General features: G+C 45.9%; 1 protein-coding gene across 8 annotated transcripts in view; it reads left to right on the plus strand.

Moving 5' to 3' along the window:
- Nucleotides 1–15,239, plus strand: part of ZNF423 (zinc finger protein 423) — a 214,844-nt gene that overhangs the window by 77,501 nt on the left and 122,104 nt on the right. The window contains exon 1 of one of the 8 annotated variants that reach the window (XM_067004643.1): nucleotides 5,062–5,189. The exons of 6 other annotated variants lie outside the window; for them this stretch is intronic. The gene's annotated coding sequence lies outside the window, so the exon portion shown is untranslated. Of the gene's footprint in view, nucleotides 1–5,061; nucleotides 5,190–5,230; nucleotides 5,253–15,239 lie in introns of those variants that run through there. One more of the 8 variants, XM_048075357.2, reaches the window with a different exon arrangement.

Consider the following 15,239-nt stretch of genomic DNA (forward strand, 5'->3'; position numbering starts at 1 on the left):
TTTGCACGATAAAATTGTAAGGATGTGAACTTCGGGACAGAAATGAATCACTCATCGTTTCTGTTGGTGTTGTCAGGGACATGACATGACAGCGTTAGTCCAATGGTTTTAACTCCCATTTCTCTGTTGAGCTGTAAGCACTGTAGGAAGCGAAGAGGGAAGAACGCCTGATGCTCCTGTCTGACACTTGGAGGTCTGACTTACGCTCATAGCTTTGCCATTAAGAAATGGCGCAGATAGCGGAGACACTCCCCTCCACCAAAATCTGCCCTGTGCACAGCACAGCTGTGGAAGGCACCTTTTCAGATCCTCTGCTGTATGACTGGAATCATCTGCAGGACTTTGGCTCACCAGGAAGAGATACACAGATTTCATTTTTACATCCCAGCGTCTGGGATATTTGTTCAGTTTGTATCTGATTTTTGTGTAGAGTTTTTTTAACTATATTTCTTAGTCAGCTTTTTGTCTTAATGCCTCTCTTCCTTCTCTGAAAGCAATAATCATCTTGGTCTCTGCAATACAATTTTATGATCAAGTGCTTCTGATCTTTTCAGACAGCTGTTTTGTACATATATTTTTAAAGACTTCTTTATACCATACGTGCTGCAGTGCTTAAAGAGCCATCTGATTTTTTCTGTGTGTGTGAACATTGTGTTTGTATCTCAGCCTCCTTCTAAATTGTTATTCTGCCTCTGCTTTTTGGTTGGGTGGAGGGTGGCTGATAAGTGAAATTGTTTGCACTCACTTGATAGGCTTATCAGGACCCCTGTAGATGCAACATCGTGATGGTTATGATGTGGATACAAGTACGTGTAATAGAAGATCTGAACCTACTAAGATCTTGACCTTCTTGTTATTCTTGAAACTTGGCTTAAATTCTAAATCACCTACTAGAGAAGCATTTCTGTGTTTTGTATAGAAGATATAAACATTGTTTCTGACAGTTTATCGTCCTGGAAAGCACCAATCTGAATTTTACAATGCAATTAGTGACTGGATGTTTGAGACTTGCCGTGGGAGGAGTATGATAGGTGTCCCAGTGGAGGAGAAGGGGGATGGAGAAAGGTATGCCTTAGCAAGAACTGGTCAAATGTGTGTTGCTCATCACCTGTGGTGCTGCCTTGGGAGGACAGGAGGTTTCTGTTTGCATGGCAGAGATCTGGATGAGTGGAAAGAAGGGGCTAATGCCTTCAAGTCCTTGCTAAACTCTGCCCAGGGCGTCTGATCTGAAATCTCTTGGATCTGGCGTGTGAGGGGAGCACTGGTGCTGCATGCACGGATGTAACAGAAGTGAAGGAGAGGTTTGGTGTGTGCAAATACCCTTCCACCCACCGGACAGCTCCTTCGCCACAGCTACCGTAGTGGGTCTGCTGCGCTTTTCATTTTCTGTGAAAGTTTGGTTTTGATTTTTTAAAGAATGGACAAAACCGTTTCTAACTACGCTACAGTGGGTGACAGGGAGATTGTAGTTTAGAGCCACATGATTAAGAATAAGTTTCTTTAAAGCCCTGAATTCTGTTTATAAAAATAGATGGTGAACATACGGTACGACATAAAAATCCATGTGGTCCTGGAAAAAAGTAGAAAGCACTTTAGCCTGAAACAGATGTGCGAAAGCGAGCTCCTAAATGTATTTTTTATTTTTTATTTGTGTGTGTGTGTGTGTTTGTGTATGTGGGAGATATTTTTGGTTCCTGCTAGGCTTCTTTGCAGCAAAGCCCCTTTCTAGAATTTACTTTCCTTTATTAGAGTTGCAGCTCAGCTTTGTGTGGGCCTCTGGGGGTTTTGGCCAGCCGTTGGCAATTTCTCTCAGACACCCAATTACCCCTGACGTCAATGCCGTCTCTCCCATCTCCCTTGGGTGCCCACATTTTTTCCTTTGTAACACTAATAGCTGACTAGCTAAGTGCCTGTTATTTCCTTGGCAGAAGATTTGATTGTGTTTTGGGCCGGATACTAAATCCAAAAACTATGTAAAAATGTCAATAGGTGAGTGCACATTGATTTCGGTTAGTCACAGTGATATTTGAGCCCCTTTGGGGGCTCTGTCTGGGGAAGTATTTTACAAGAAAGATAATATAACAGAAAATTACTGGAGCTGCACAGGTCTCTGGTGGATTTCTTAGGGGCCTGCTAAGTTTCTGTAGAATCAACAAATGCTTTATTAATCTAAATTTGCGGTTTTGTTCCTGCCTCTCTTCAGACGGTTCGGGCTCGCCGGAGGAGGCTCGGCGGGAGCGGGGCGGCCGGTGGCAGAGCCCATTCTGGCCGGGGCGGTGGGGAGGCCGGGGGCTGCACGGGCCCCCTCCTCGCCGGCCGAGGCCTGCGGCGGCAGATAACGCGGGGGACGGAGGGGGTCCCCGGCAGCTGCGCGGGGCCAGCGCTGACTGGGAGCTCCTGATAAGGGCCCCGCACGGGAGCCAGCCGCCAGCGCCGCACCGCCAGCACGCTGCAGGGCCACGGCGACTGGCGAAGAAAGTTAAACACAAGTGGTCCGGGGGCGGCGGGGAGGGCTGCGCTGGCAGATAATGGTAATTGATTGAATCACAGTCGCAGAGCAGCCTTGTTTTTCCTCGCAATTAATTTTTTTCTAATTTTCAGACCGAAGTATCCGAAGAGCTCAGGTTGCACCGAGCGCATGCTGCACTGAAAGATAATAAGCACATGCCCTCTTCAGCTTTTTGGGGGAAATTCAGGCCAAGAAAAGGCACAATTAAATAAAACGCACCCCCCTTAAAGTTACAAGCGTGTGGCTCCAAGCTCAGCAGAGCGTGCTTTTAAGGACAAGGAAAATCAATGGCTTTGTCAGCTTGCCGGGCTGTAGCTGGCTGGCTGCAGGGAATGAGAAGTCAATTTTGTCCACAAAGCCAGCGTACAGTGACACCAGAGAAGGGCATCGCCTGGGGACGTCAGCGCGCGGCAGATGCGTGCACTGGGCATTTCTTCAGCTCTTCTTCCTCTCCTCTTTCCCTCGCAGCCTCCTACCCCCTACAACAAGATGTGTGTAGAGGATAAGAGAGATTCGTGCCGCTGGTATCTCATACCACTTCCTCTCCAGATTTATTTTCACCAGTTTAGATCCTTCTCACTCAGAGAAATCAGAATTTCTTTCTCTTTTTAAGGTGATCCCCCAATGTAGTGTTCAAGAGTAGCAGTATTTTGTGTACTTAAGGTAAATAAAACCTTTTATATTTTTTAGTCTTTGGAAATTGGATCCTCAAGCAGTAAAATCTTATGTCAGCACAGCATGTAGAGTGCAGGATACCTAATAACTAGTAAACCATTTAAAAAAGTCTTCTGCTTGATCAGACATGGTGCTTAACGTATAGTGCTGTATCCTGCCTAGCAGGTAATTAGTATTGAGGGGAAAAAGCCCCCCCTGTGGACCATGACACCATAGACCTAAACTGGCATTTTTTCACGTTAGATTTTTCTTTCTTCAGTGGAGGGCATTTCTTTGCCCATTTTAAAAATCATTCTCTAAGAAGTAACAGACTGTACAGAGGGTATTGTATATCTTAAATGAACCTTGCAAGCGCTAACAGTGTATTCTTCTTTTTCCCATGTAGGCACTGGGTAGGGTGGGCAGGCAAGCAGTGTTGTCATGCCAGAGGACTAGAAATCAAACGTGGGGTAGAAAAAAAGCCCCTAACCTGTGAAATAAATATTACCAGGGATTACAACAATCCACTTTTGCTGTGATTTGTTGGTTCCCATTCTAGAGCAATGTATGTGTGGATGTGCTGGTGAAATGAAGGAGGCTTATTTAGGCAAGGCATTCTGATTTATTTTACCATGAAGGAGCTGGTGTTTTCACTGGTACTCATATTTTCCCAAGACTGGCAACAAAAGATTTCTTAGTGCGTGGGCTGAAGTTCATGGGATTTTTCTCAACTGCTGAAACAGTGGAGCATTTGCTAGCTGTTTGGGCAGGAGAAGGGTATCCTGAAGTCCTGAGCCTTTGGGCTGTGAAACACAGCTGATATCCTATTGAACAAACTATCAGGTCTCCTCTGCAGATAGAGCTGGTAATCTGCCTTGTCATGACCATTGGTTGTAAGAGGGGCAAGTCAGCTGTGAAGAAAAGACTTTCTTGAAGGCCATGTTAAAAAAACTTACGGCCTTATGCCAAGGCAGCCATTGCTGATCAGCTTTAGGTGGGGACTTGGCTGGGTCTAGAGGGTCCTTGTGTGGAAAGATTTTTTGATTTCTCCATGTAGTCTTGAGAGCCTACTGTGCTCCTGTTGCCAACCTCCCATCTTTGAAGTTCCATGTTCGAGTGTAATTAAACCCACGAATGTAACAAGACCACAGGCCTCTGTCTGGTCTATGTGGCCCTTGCAGTATGACTGGCAGAGTGACACTGGCCTTCTTTGCCTTAAAGACAAGTGCTAAACTGCCCCTGGGCAGTAAGATGTGTTACTAGAGCAGTGCTCGGGAGCACTCATTTCATCCTCCTCCAGTCTGTCCAAGTCTGGCCGGTGCTCTCAGTCTGTTGGCCTCAGAAGTGCTGACAGCGATGTGGAAAACAAGTTCCTTAGTGAAAAGCATTGCAAGAACGTTTGGATAGAGAAAAGCCAGTAAAATTCATGGAGGTAACGTGCACTACACACTGCCCGCCTGTCTTCGTGCTCCCCCGGGCTATGGTGCGTTGCTGGCAGCAGAGCCGTAGCCGTTGGCGCTGAGCGCCCACTGAGCTGCCAGCCCTGCCCAGTGGGGAGCTCAGGGCTTCTGAAAACAGTTTAAAAATGGTTCCTGTGCTGAATTTTGGGGTATAAGTCTGTAGGATGCTGAGAAATGGCAGCCACAGGGGGCTGGAGGCGCAGACCTCTTGTGAACAAACTCCAGAAATAAAAGGGGGCAGGTTTTAGCTTAAAATCACACTAGAAAGCCCCACACTGGAGGGCTAGCCCCAGCACAAGGCGCGGTGGTGACTGCCGGTTTCCCTGCTGCCACCTCACACCAGAGCAGGCGCCGTGAGGCACCAGTCGCGCCTCAGCCTGCACGCAGCCACGCAGCGTGCCGGCGGGACAACCCACGCCGAGGTGGGAGCCACGCTGCCGACCCCCCTCGCCCTTCCGTGGGGCACAGGGGGGCCGCGGTGGCAGATGGGCAGTGTGGGGCTGTGGGGAAGGAGACGGTGGAGCCGGCGCCGTGAGGGAAGAGGCCATGAGGAGCGCGTAGCCCAGGCAGGCAGGGGGATGTGGCGGCTGTGGTGGGGAGCAGGAAGGCGAGCGAGCGGAGGGCGTAAGGCAAGTCTGAGGGGGGATGGCTGTGGTAACGGCCAGGTTTGTCTGACCCGGGTAGCCAGCAGAGACCTGGGTGAGTGGCGTGAGGTGGTGGCTGGGGTACAGCAGGGCTGCTGCCTTGTGTCCCTGTCCCTGCTGCGTCCGCATGGCGCCATGCACCCTGCCTGGCCCTCTGGTTCTGCTCCCCCGAGCTCAGGCCTGCAGGTTTCACTCGAGTTCAGGAAGTTGCAGGCGGCATCTGCTCTCTGCTCGCGTTTTCCTTCTTCCTTCAAAGCAAGAGTAATCTTTGTTAACTAGACTGGAGATGGGGGGAATTACAGCGACGGACTTGTACCTCAGGCAGCCCGATTCCCCCCGTCCTGTGTCATCCCCCCCACCTCCCCTTAGGCTTCCCCTCCCGTGTCACCCCAGGGGACCCAGGCCCCATGTCACACTCGCTGCCTCCATGGGCTGGGTGTTGCAGAGGTGAGGGTTCCCCCTCCTGGTGCTCCTGCTGTGAAGTGGGGCTATGGGCTGCTGGCCCTGAGACCCCTGTAACAGGAACAAGCCCATAGGCCATCCCTGTAAAGGATTTTAAATAGGGGCATCAGTGTAAAGGATTTTAAATACGGGCATCTCTGCTTTTGAGCTTCAAATAGAGCATCAGCTGATGAACAAAGTCTCAAAATTCCTTTAAAAAAGTGACTTTTATCTAGATTCCCATTTCTTTGCCTTTCCCAAAAAAGCTCAAAAGGCACGCTGTTTGTTAGGGTAGTAGATAAAGAAGGATTTCTCCCTTGAAACAGGAGGCTGTATGTTAAGATACCTTAAAGAAGAGGGTAGTTCGGTGGGAAACAAGCTTGTTTACTTGTTTTGCCAGATCCTGCCTTTTAAATGGACAGCAGGAGATAAGTAATGTACTAGGGTAAAAGCTGGGTGAATTCATGTAGCAGTGAAGGTAGGAGAGTAGTAATGGGTTAGAAGCTGCTTGGGAGGTGGCAATGAGTGAAGGGGAAATATCAACATGATAGGGAGCAGAAAAGGAAAAAATGGAGAGGTAAACAAAACACCGGCAAAATGATTTCTATCCCTCTGGTAGGGACTTGGGGAGATTTATCAGTGAAGCATCTCCTGCTTTTCCTGGGACGTTTCCTTTTCCCTGCTTTGTTACAAACCTATGTGGCCTCCCACGCCAGGTTTCCTTCCATTCCTGGGTGTGGGTTGTATCTGTTGGCAGACAAAACCATCATTAAGGTATTCAGTTGAATATTCTGAAATTAGGATTTGCGGTTGTTCTTGCCATATAATTCAGAGTCTCACTCAAGTCACAGCCAGAACATTACATCTGCCCAGGAGAATAAGGAGGAAATTCACCAGGTTATTTTAAGTTGGTGCTGTGGAAGCATGCAGGAATATGTCCAAGTTAAACTCAAAGGGAAAAGTTTGGATTGGTTGCAGATTTTATCAGATATATAGTTGCATTAGAGCCTCACATGAATCTTTAAAAATATTTTAGAATTGAAAAACATAATAAGTAGAATTCTTTATTCAAAAATGTATCAATATGAATATGTGAATATCTTAAAGAAGTATATCAGTGTGAGAGGGCACGTTCAGTAAGGCATCGGTCTATTTACATTTGAGATAGCCATGTGTACATACACAATATATTCTGGCAGCATCTATAATTATTAAGAAGCATCAGAGTTATGCTTTTCTCTTTTAGTTGTATGGAAGTCTGCAGGAGAGTTGTTATTTCTTCTTGATCTTTTGATAACATGAGGGCTGGGTTGAATCTGTCCTGACTGACTGAACAATAGTGTCTTTCTGAAAGATGTAATCTTACATCTCAATTTCCTAATCTTGGAATATGCATTCAGTTCACTCACCTGGGTCATCCTGTAATTTTGACAAAATGTCTTTTTTTTTTTTTTTTTTTTTTGTCTGGATCTTCATTATATCGGGAATTGCCTCTCAGTTGATTGCCAAGCATTCACCCTCACTTTCACCCTTAGTTTTAGATTCACAGAGCTGGTAGACAGACCAGTTGGAAAGGAACGTGAATGACTTCAGGGAGAGACAGACTTATATGCTCTGACCATGGAGATGATGCAAAAGTAGAGGAGGAGATGGGAAGAGGATTAGCATGGTCTTGAAATCTTGAAAGGGAGGCTGAAGGATTGAATGGCAGAGGAAGGTTAGAATAACAGAATTAGAGATAGGAAGGACAGAGGATGTGAGATGGGGTGATAACTGTCAAGAGGAAGATCAGAAATGGCAAATCAGTGTGGGGAGGGAAGAAGGGGAAAAGGCTGGTAAAGGTAGAGTGGGTCCAGAGTCGGCAACTAAGAAGTGAAACACAAAGGCTAAGGTTTTTGACTCAAGAGAAGAAATGAGTAAAATGGAATGAGTAACTTCAGCAGAGGATAATATCACCCACACTTACAAAATCAGAAGCTTAGTCGAAGGAAGAAATACATTTTATTTTTCTGTGCTTTTGGCTAGGCAACTCTGTCAACCACTGAGCACTGCTCTGCTTTGTTTTCCAAAATTGACTGCTGCCTCATTACCTCCCTGAGGCACTGTTGTAGGAATGGACTTGGGGAACAAACATCTCACTTCTGGAGAGCATGATGTGGTAGTATCTTCTCTGCCCAGTGACAGACGGGCTTCCAGGAGCGAGTCTGCTACAGTAATTTTACTTATAAAGTATCATCCAAAATAAAGAATACATTGATATACCCTGTGACTTTATGGTGGTAGCATCAAAGTAATTTTGAGGAACAGCTTATGGAGAGGTGAACTCCATATATCCCTTCCAGAGTAAATTATTCTGTGACTGTATGATACTTCTCAAAAAAAAAAAAAAATCTGTAGCAGAATGGGAAGTTTGAATTTTGCTTCTGGTGCAGTTTGAAGGGCCTTAATGAGCAGTACTCTGTTCTTAGAAGGTTAAAGGAGAATTAACCAGGTGATTGACTTCCACAATCAAAATCAGGACTCCGCAATCCCAATAGCAAATGTTGCTTGAGTTCCCTGGGATAAATAACTAGATTAGCTTTACAAGACACCCTTCTCTTGAGTTGGAGTTGGAGACTACTTCAGGACTTCCCTCCCTTTGCAGCAATACCCCTGGGTTTCCCGAAAGTGAGACAGGAAAAGGCACACATGCTCCCAGTGACGGCAGCTTGAGCTCATTAGTTGTGATTTTTAGATAGGCTGGCACTGTCTCAACAGCCTTCTTTCACAGTTATGGCCTTTCCAGATTACTTATCTAAGGGAGAAGCATACTTTCCGTTCGTGCTTAGCCTTCTTCAGTTATGGATGTCATTGAGCTTGGAGCCCCCACAAAGCCCATCACTGCTTGGGCAGCTCCTTGAATGTACTGTCAAAGTTGCAAAGGAAAGACACAAAGCAGAGGTAACTCTTCCATGCAGATCTTTACTTCTGCCAAATAAGTTCCTAACGTCTTTTGAACAAGCGCATCAGAAATATCTGAACTATTAGAAAATTATTTCCAGCCATGAATGAGCATGTAGGTATTTTTCTGATGAGATAAAAAAATCTGAGTCTTATTCTGCACCATCCTTATTAGTTTGCTCTTCATTTAATTTATTCTCATTGATTCATCTTGGAGTGTTTTGGAAGATTGCTCAGCATCTATCTATGTGTTTCATGGGACAGTCTATGGAAAGGACAGAACATTTGCTGAGGAGCCTTTACTGCTGACTGCATTTCCCCCAGTATAATTCCCTGTTCAGTGCTGAGGCTTTGAGTGAGCTGGTTGAGCTTCCTTTTGAACCCATCATGGATTTTTCTTTGTATTTTATTTCCTTTAAAGTTTATTTCCTTCCTTATGGTGGCCACCTTTTGCCAAACGAGTAAGGCACTCCAGTTCTTCCTGGCTTTTGCCCCATCCCAAAAAGATGGTGGTGGCTGTATGACTGAATTGCAAATTTTCCCCAGAGTGATCTCTGATTTCTTTTCAATCAGTTCATTTAATTGACCGTGTTTATTTCCCTAGCCCTTGTGGCTCCCTGAGTGTAGCTGTTCGTCAGAAGCTGGATGTTAAGCATCCTTTTCATGTTTTACCTGGAGACTTTCTTAAACCATCTCATCTGTTCTTAGCATTTGGGGCTAAGCCCAAAAGGGAAACTCTCTCAATCAAAAGGCTATCTAAATGGATAATGCGATACTTTGAGACCTGTTACAAGGAGGCAAATGTCCCAGTCCCACTGCTCCCATGTTTGTCCCACCAGAGCAATGGCAGCTTTGAAGGCTTGCTTGGGCAAGGTTCCCAACGCGGATGCTTGCAAGACAGCTAACTGGAACTCGGTACGCTCAGTACCTAGCATACTGCTTAGATGTAGAGCCTAGGCAGGATGCCCACTTAGGAAAGCAGCTTTGTAGTCTATATTTGCTTAATTTAGTCCTCAGCTGTCCTCCTGAGAATGGCTGTTCACTGCATGTTAGTGCCCAAGAGCAGGAAACGGTGGAGGCAACTTTCAAGAGAAAGAAGATGAAGCAACTTGGCACTCGTTGCAGTTTGGAGGCTAAATTGCCTCTTAAAGCATCACCCTTACTGCTTGTCTAAGGGGTTTCCAAGATGAAAATAGGATGGGGATAAGGATGCCTTTGTGTCCTGTGTTCCCCTTTCCTAGATAGATGTTGTCTTGGTGACATTAGTTGCCTTCTTTAAAGTCTATAAAATTCTGTTTGAATGCTTTTCATGCTCTAGTTTGGCATACAGCATAAATCCAAGCAAACTGACCTGAGACAGGAATACATTTTCCTCTTCAGTGACTTCTGTCTGCAGCCACTGCTGGTATCTATATTAGTAAACACACTTTCTTGGGAACATCCTGGCTCTATTCTTTTCCAAGATCTTTGTAAAAGTGATAATGCACCATTATTTCCTAGAAAGACTGGTCAGCTTCTTACACAGGAATTTCTAAATCATTGTCCTATTTTTTCCCAGAACTGCTTTTTTATTGCGTCTTATAAAAACAAACATAAGTCAAGAGTAATTAGAGAGAAACGCACTGCATTTCAAACGCAAATAGAAGGAAATAAATGCTGCGATGCACCACTCCAATCAGTGGTCAAATAGCTAAATTTCAATTTTGATGGCTGAGTTAAATAAAAGGGATCCTTTTAAATAGCAGGCCCTTAATTATTTATGAAAGGTAAACCTGAACGTTTGACTTCATTGCAATAATACAGCTAGTTTAATTTTTTATTATTTTTCAGCTTGCAGCCAGCGTGCTGGAGTAAGTTATTTGCAGTGTGTTTTTAAAGTCCATATTGAAATATTAGCCACAACTGTCTGCTGTGTATAAAAAGGGGGGGGGATATGTTTGAAGTTTAATCATGCTTCTACTTACGCTCAGTCCCAGAGCAATCCTTTTTTCTGCTGCTGAGCTCAAACAGCTAGTAGCCAGGTTTGATCTGCTGCCCCACGGAGCAGTGCCCTATGTGAATTTGAAGTTTTCTCAACCCGGGAGGCCTGCAGATAAAGACTAGCCTCAGGTAGCCAGCTCTCTCCTTCCCAAAGCAGCTCCCGGGGCGCTGCCTGGAGCAGTCCTCCTGAAATTGTTTCAGGCAATTGCTATAGACTATCTCCACTACTGCCCCTCTTACCCCTCCTTCCCTCTCCTCCTCCTGGCATAAGGGAGGAGTTTTGGAGTCCAGGAGTCCTATTTGACTGTAATAAAATGAAAAAATAAAAAGCAGAGCAGTTTGTAGGGAACTGGCACAGACTGTGGAAACAGGAGCCACAGCAAGACAAAACCCAGTGGCCTTCAAAACTTTTTTCCCTTCTTTTTCACCACATGACTTGGAGGATGTGGACAGTAATTAAAGGACCCCCTAGCTCCTCATTTTCTGTGCCTGCTCCTTTGATCTGGTTCGTGTCGGGTAGCTATTTTCATTGTTCCTGTCTTTTCTTTTATTCTCACCCAGCCCCTTTGATGTGAGCAATGATGATCTTTAATTCCAAAATAGGAGATGGGCAGGATAGCAGTACTGGCCTTACATAATGCATCTTTCACATCTTATTTTTAAACTTGAGCATAATAGGTGTAAGTTGGAGCGCGGGGAGCGTTAACCCTTTACGAGCAGAGGAGCTGCTGAGGAGGTTAAGAGCCTAGCCCTTGTGGTAGCGTCAGGCAGGTTAATCTTCTGCAGATGCCTACAGATGCGGTCGTGAAAAAGATGATCATTATTATTTTTGTTCAAATATGATGGATCTCTAACTATAATCTGGAGGGAGTTTGTCCTAATTGTTCCCATGTGGGAAAAATGTGCTGAGAAAGAACAGTAAAGCTAATGCAGTTATTCTGACTGGCTTCACTCGGCAGCACAGTGGGAGCGAGGCACACTGTTTATTACTGTATGTTAATAAACTATAAGGGACAAGCTGCGGGCGGCGGCTTACAAACAGTTAGCTCAGGTAGGGTAGATAGCAGCGTGGAGGTTATCAGTAACGTCAGCAGGCGGGAAGGGCTGGAGGTTCTTGTTGTCTTGAAATCCCACAAGTCCATCACGTCGCCGTGCACGGCGTGTTCAGCCGCGGGTGTGCCAATAGTGCCCGTGCCCGAGCGGGTGGCACACGCGGCACCCTGCCCTGCGGCACCGGGGGGGCGCGCGGCCGGGGGGCACGCGGAGCACCCCCGTGCAGCGACCCCCGCGCCGTGCTCACCCCCGCGGGGGCCACGCTGGCGTGCCGCCAGGCGGTGCGGCCCCCCCGGGGGAGGCAGGTGGTGGTGGCGGAGCCCCTCCGCCGGGGGTCCCGGGGGGCTGCCCCGGGGAGGCGCCGCATTAGCGCGCTCCCCATCTGCCCCGGCGGCGCCTGCTCCCCGCGGGCCCCGCCGCCAATGGCTCCTGCTGCCCGCTGACATTTCCACGGCTCGCTCCTCGCAGCGCCGTTCGCCCGGGGAATCCGCCTGTGGTTGTAAGCGCGTAGCCCTGAATTTTCCAAACTTCACGGCTCCAGGCGCCCGCAGCCAGTTTCACTCGAAATGCCACGAAGGGAGGGCTGAGCTTTTCGCGGTGCCTGTTTATTTTTTATTTTTTTGCAGGATTCGTGACTCTGGAAATTCAGAAAATTAGATGCCTCCTGCTCAGCCACCTAAACATTACTGTTTGAACATTTTGTTAGGTTTTTCCATGTTGAGAAGCAGATCTAAATGGACAGCAATTAACAGCCCCCTGCCCCCCCCCCCCCCCCCCCCCCCAGCATATTGCCTCAGTTTTCCTGGGAAAATTAACTTGCAGCAAAATTCAGCAAATTGTCAATAAGACATAACAAAGAAGCGATGAGGACTGCGAAGGTTAAGTGTAGCAATGGAAAGCGGATAATACGCAGCTTGATGTGTCTGATCATGGCTTAGTTTAGTATCTGCCTTTTTATTTTCATTCATAAAACATGCAATGCACAAGCACCTCCATGAGTGAAACAATGTTGTAGGTCGATTTGTACCCTCATGACACCAGCACTTTTAGGAACATAAAATGCACAATATGTTTGTGTGTTTCTTAAAATAACAGCTGCTTATTAGATATCTTTCAGGGAGATTCTTACTCTGTGTTACAGTCCTGCATCAGGAAAGTACTTGAGCAGATGCCTAACTTCGGCACGTGACTGGACACGTAGGCTTTGCAGCCTGTGCTTGCTTAATGCCGGGCACATGCTTAAATACTTTGCTGAATTGGGGCCAAGGCAGATGTAGTGAATACCTATATAATTAACTTTGCTAAATGGCTTACAATATGCCACTTGTTTCTATGTGCTTTTAGATTTCCCACTTGATTATCATTTGGGCTGAACTTCTGGGTGTTTGTCCTTGTCTGTGGATCTTTCTCTTTCTTTTTTCCTTTTAATTCAAACAATTCCCTCAGAATTTTTCTGCGCTAGGAGTGAAGTAAGAAAAATCTCTTCTAGTTCTTCCAGTACAGTCCATCTTTAGTTCCAGCAGTTTTGTAGCTGTGGTGATCCATGGAAATGCAGGAAGGAAGGGTTGTAGAAATAATATTTTACTGGAGCAGCTTCTAGAGTTGGAAAAAGTAGACACGCTTCTAAGACCTGGCAAAGGGACGTGTGGAACCTGAAATCTTGTCCACTTTTTCCAACGATATCAGCTAATCTAATAATAACAGCTTCTAGGGTGATGTAATTTCTTTTTTTAGACAGGGCAAAACAAACACTGAAATTGGAAAGGGGAAAGTTGGCACTAACACATTCCTCAATGTGTACTGGAGTCTTTTCTTGAGTTGGAAAGGAAAGGAAAAGTTACTCTTTCTAAAACAACCCTGTTTTAAGGGCTCGAGCACGCCCAGATAGCCTCTAGTTAGGTTTCAGCAGCCTAATGAAGCCTGCCTTTTTTGTGATTTCCCTGCACATACTCCCTGCCTGCCTTGATTGGCAGCTGGGTAGCAGACCTCTGCAGCTGTGACAATTTGCCTGAGGGAGACTGTAAGTGTCTCATTGAAACTTGCATTGTAAAATCCTCCAAAATGCCTCCCATAATATTAGGCACAGGAGAAAAACACAGGTGTGAAAAACTTTCACAGATCCCACGAGTTCAATGTCTCTTGGCAGCTTTGGTGGATTCGGTGTTATTATATAAATTTAAAACTTACATTTACGAAAAAGAATTTGTTCCGTCTTCTGTCACAAGGAGCAGGGGGGAAACCCGTCGTCGGTGCTCGCCTTCGCGAGGATGATGAGGGCGGGCCGCCCGCGGGGGCAGCTTGCCCACCTGCCCTGAGCCCATGGCAGGCCCAGCACCGAGGACACGGGTGTCCCCGTGCCGAGGCGTTTCCCCGTCAGAGCACCGCTCTAGGAGCGCATACTTCCCGAGCGAAGGCACAGCCTCGTGCCCTCCAAAAACGAGCATTCGGTGATCGCTTCGGCTTCCACTGAAGGAGGAATTGGAAAATCTAAGTGGTACGTCAGTGAAATCAACCTTCCTCTGTGTATGTAAGATTTTATAGCTTTCTCCTCTTCCTCTGGTTAAGTAGCTTAATATACTGCTCGTTAGCACAGCACATATTTGATAGATAGCGTTGCCAGCAGTGCTATGAGACGAGTCGCGGCTTCTGAATGCCTGATGTGTTTGCTGGTTTGTTTGCTGCTAACTGCGTGCCTGCATGCTACAGCCACTTCGTTTCTTACGTCTGCCATAAATGAAGCTCGAGATGACTGCAGCCTTCAGATGTAGCGCTTTAACAGTCTCAACACAATATTCAGCAATGAAAGTTTTGAGGAAATGCGAGCAGCTAAATTTAGACTGAAGAAATGTGCCAGATTTGAGTGACCTGTGGAGATGCTGATACGTGGAAGTTTCCCCATGAGCCAGCCAGGCTTTATTTGTTGCTTAAAGGGAGGAGATTTTAGTTAAGTTGGAACATTTGATTTGCTTGCTTGAATTGGTTTTGATTAGTGACTGAGTGCAAGGTTAAGCTATAATAACATATCCGTTGTAATAAAATCATGTTGGTGAGTGATATATGCAGCTAAAAAGATTTAGATAAACTAGTCTGTTCAACAAATATCATTTGGAAATGCTTTGGAAATAAACACGTTAAATAGATAAGAATTAAAGGCACGTTTAGATTTTTTTTAACTCTTTCTGGGGCTAAGATTTTTGTCGTGAGACTGGCTCTTTCTGACAAGCTGGGCTAACCAGGCAACGTGGCTGAAACCCTGATAAAAGAGAAACTGTTTTGAATTTAGTAACGAAAAAAGCATTAATGCATCACTGAATTTCTGTTGCGGTAAACTTGTGCCAGACCCAGTGACTAGTTAGAGTTGAAAATAACAAGCCTTGTCAAATTCTAAATCAAAATGATTTTCCAAAGTTTCTTGAGACTCTTTGTACGCGTTGCCTTCCCTCCTGAACTACACTCTTTCGTCAGCTCAAAGATCGATAGCGCTGCTGTAATACGCAGATTTTGTGACTTGATAGTTGCAGTAGGGCTGTGGCTGTTTCAGTTCCAGATTTTTATGGC

The sequence above is a fragment of the Anser cygnoides genome, chromosome 12 (assembly GCF_040182565.1).
Source record: "Anser cygnoides isolate HZ-2024a breed goose chromosome 12, Taihu_goose_T2T_genome, whole genome shotgun sequence".
Lineage (NCBI taxonomy): Eukaryota > Metazoa > Chordata > Aves > Anseriformes > Anatidae > Anser > Anser cygnoides.